Source organism: Convolutriloba macropyga, unplaced genomic scaffold (genome assembly GCF_964194025.1).
Source record: "Convolutriloba macropyga unplaced genomic scaffold, txConMacr16.3 SCAFFOLD_870, whole genome shotgun sequence".
Classification (NCBI taxonomy): Eukaryota; Metazoa; Xenacoelomorpha; order Acoela; family Convolutidae; genus Convolutriloba; species Convolutriloba macropyga.
The window spans coordinates 8,694-12,500 of record NW_027451604.1 but is presented as its reverse complement, the minus strand read 5'-3'; the positions used below and the strand labels follow the sequence as shown (position 1 = coordinate 12,500).

Sequence of the window (3,807 nt, the reverse complement as noted above, 5' to 3'; positions counted from 1 at the left end):
TCGGGTCGTGTGCTACTTGCTCTGGATCAGTCATGCAATAAGAGCAAAACCGTCCGTGGTTGCGGGACACCGAATCGGCGCCCTCACCACACAAAGTAGTGCAATTCATAAAAATTACACTGTTCACTTTCATTTCGCGTGTGCGCTTTCAATGAGCGACAACACTTGCAAGCAACTCACACTCCTTGGTCCGTGTTTCAAGACGGGCTGTAGAGAGCATTGAATAGGAAGTTGAGGTCAGACAGGCAATCAAGATCAATTTATCTCATTTTGTTTAGAATCAACAAGAAGAATTCCGAGGAAAACTTCTGCTCGATTCATTAACAAGATTTGCCAAAAGACGACAACTACACTACTCGGTAGCCGAGAATATAATATCAAGGCATTGAGTATGGTAACGCTCACTCCAGTTCCCCTTCAACAGTTTCACGTACTTTTCACTCTCTCTTCAGAGTGCTTTTCAACTTTCCCTCACGGTACTTGTTTACTATCGGTCTCGCTTTATAATTAGCTTTTGGAGAGACATATCTCCAGCTTCGAGTTGCACTTTCAAACAACTCTACTCATAGGAATGAGCCATTATGACTGGTATCGAAAATGACCTTTACAGGATTTTCACCTTCTTTGATGCTACTTTCCAGTAGACATCAGGACAAATTCACCAGTCTAGCATCAAACCATACCGGACACCGAGAAATGTTGCCATTTCTCTTCCCGATGAGCTTTTCCCTGTTCATTCGCCATTACTAAGGGATTCTCAGTTGATTTCTTTTCCTCCCCTTACTGATATGCTTAAGTTAAGGGGGTTCTCTCGCCCAATTCAGGTTATGTAGTTGATTGTCTCTTAATTGGTTCACTGACCAATATGAGACAGAAACCGATTCAGCAGTTTTGTTCGCTACTACTATCAAACACAGGTCGAAGTTTCCATTCAGTCATTAATTCCAACTTTCAAATGTTGTTGTTTCAGCTTTCGCTTACTAGAAGCAACATAATACTCGCTGCAATACAGACCTCGGGAAACCCTCACCGTGAATAAGGTTCACTCACATATTTCACTACATTTTGCGTGGGATTGGAGATGAGGCTACTCGTTCTTGCTCAGTACTAGGCTGAAAATTAACGAAACTTCGTTACAAACGTTCACATGTTGATGTTTCCGCTTTCGCGTACTCGAAACAACATAATACTAGTCTTTGTAATTTAGTTTCATAATTTCAACTGTTCTCATGCAGAATTTTTGCTCATTCTTATCCCAAATTTTGACCTGGCTACTAGTTACACTCCTTGTACTTATTGCAAAATGACCACAAATTTCAACAGCTTTCACATGTTGCTGTTTCGGCTTTCGCTTACTACAGTCAACATAATACTCGTTGCAAAATAAGTGCTCGGCATCTGCAATTTTCCAAAGACGAAGTTTCGCCAGTTCAATTTTCGCTCGCCAATTATGGCTACTAATTCACACGGTACTGAGCTCAACAACATTAAATTTGTTCAGCAAGACTTTCACATGTTGATGTTTTGGCTTTCGCCTACTAGAAGCAACATAATACTCGTCTTGTTAGCTCATTCAATGAGAATAGCTTTTCCCGTTGAGAATTTTTGCCTTCAATTGGCGTTGTAGTGAGTTTGGCTACTCAGATCACCAAATACTTGTGACAATTCGAACCAGAAATGTTTTCAATTTTCACATGCTGATGTTTCGGATTCAACCTACTAGAAGCAGCATAATACTTGTATTCAACAATTTCTGTATCAAATCCCAGTTTTCTCTGGTGCATCTTTGCCAAACTATTCCAAACTGCCTGAGTCTGAATACCAATTACAGGTACTAGTAAATGCACGTTACTAAGGACTATATAGTTCTAGGTTACTGTACACAACGACGTTCACATGTTGATGTTTCAGCTGCCGCTTACTAGAAACAACATAATACTTATCGTGCATACCTTTCCATAACTTGTCCTTTTCAGATGCATTAGTTTCCCTTTGTCTTGGCTTCTACAGTCAGACTGGCTACTAGTAACAGCACAGTACTAATCACATATCGTTCTACAGTTTGCAGACAACTTTCACATGTTGATGTTTCAGCTTTCGCCTACTAGAAACAACATAATACTCGCTGTATACATTTGTAGTTCTCTATGTAACTTTCATGTGAAGAAGTTTCGCCAGTCTTTTTGACTGTCTCAAATCTGAGTCATGCTTAGGCTACTAGTTGCTTCATAGTACTTATCGCCTCGAGATCATTGAACAAAACTTGATTTTCACATGTTGCTGTTTCAGCTTCCGCTTACTAGAAACAACATAATACTAGTCTCATTAAGTTCCGTCTCTTTGCAATTTTCTTATGAAGAAAATTCGCCATCACAATGACTCCAGCAGTTCTTGATCAAGGAATGCAATCATTGATCAGAATGCTATTATTTGAATCGGTTCTGCTTTAAGTGTTCCAATTTTATTGGAAGCACCAACAATAGAACATCAATGTGTTCAATCGAGAGTTATATAACCCTGAATCGGACGCAGTCAACAGCCGAAGCCGAGACCGCCTTTTGCGTTAGAGAGGTCGGTAAACAAATCTTGCGATTCATACCGAATTAACACATATAGCTGTGCTCCTCTTCGTAAAGCGAGCCAAGTGATCCCCTGTTGAAGGATGTATTTGGACCAATCTAGTAGCATTTGGTTTCCAACAAGCTCTCCCAAGTTAGCTTACTTATTGGGCTTTTCAACCAATTCGGTTGGCTACAAGCATCATCAAAGTACTAGCCACAGTTTGATCGCAAAATTCTACGACTTTCACATGTTGATGTTTCGGCTTGCGCTTAGCCTACTATAAGCAACATAATACTAGTCATATCATAGAGCGTGATCAGCTTGTGACGTTCTCATGATGAAGTTTCACCAACAGTGTCTCACTTCGAGCTTAAATCCAGCTACTAGTAACTACACAGTACTGACTGCAACGATAACTTTTATCTATACCTTTCACATGCTGCGCTTTCGGCCAGGGCCTACTAACGTCAACATAATACTCGATATAAACTTTTGTTCATGATGCAGCTTCCCCATGCAGAAGTTTCGCCTTCAAATGCTCTCTTGGCCATATGACGTAAGAAAAGGTTACTAGTAACATCACAGTACTAGCCACAGTTTGATTGCAAAATTCTACGACTTTCACATGTTGATGTTTCGGCTTGCGCTTAGCCTACTAGAAGCAACATAATACTAGTCATATCATAGAGCGTGATCAGCTTGTGACGTTCTCATGATGAAGTTTCACCAACAGTGTCTCATTTCGAGCTTAAATCCAGCTACTAGTAACTACACAGTACTGACTGCAACGCTAACTTTTATCTATACCTTTCACATGCTGCGCTTTCGGCCAGGGCCTACTAACGTCAACATAATACTCGATATAAACTTTTGTTCATGATGCAGCTTCCCCATGCAGAAGTTTCGCCTTCAAATGCTCTCTTGGCCATATGACGTAACACAAGGTTACTAGTAACATCACAGTACTAGCCACAATTTGATCGCAAAATTCTACGACTTTCACATGTTGATGTTTCGGCTTGCGCTTAGCCTACTATAAGCAACATAATACTAGTCATATCATAGAGCGTGATCAGCTTGTGACGTTCTCATGATGAAGTTTCACCAACAGTGTCTCACTTCGAGCTTAAATCCAGCTACTAGTAACTACACAGTACTGACTGCAACGATAACTTTTATCTATACCTTTCACATGCTGCGCTTTCGGCCAGGGCCTACTAACGTCAACATAATACTCGATATAAA

At 40.4% G+C, this 3,807-nt stretch overlaps 1 non-coding gene and 1 pseudogene across 1 annotated transcript in view; both read right to left on the bottom strand.

Annotated features, from left to right (window-relative positions):
* The window catches only part of LOC142356836 (large subunit ribosomal RNA), a 3,522-nt gene extending 2,693 nt beyond the window's left edge, over window positions 1-829 (bottom strand). Inside the window, exon 1 of the ribosomal RNA XR_012761499.1 lies at window positions 1-829. This exon is cut by the window's left edge and continues 2,693 nt beyond it. This is a non-coding gene — a ribosomal RNA (large subunit ribosomal RNA).
* Window positions 830-2,512: 1,683 nt separating this feature from the next.
* On the bottom strand, window positions 2,513-2,664 carry LOC142356835 (5.8S ribosomal RNA; annotated as a pseudogene).
* Window positions 2,665-3,807: the final 1,143 nt, after the last annotated feature.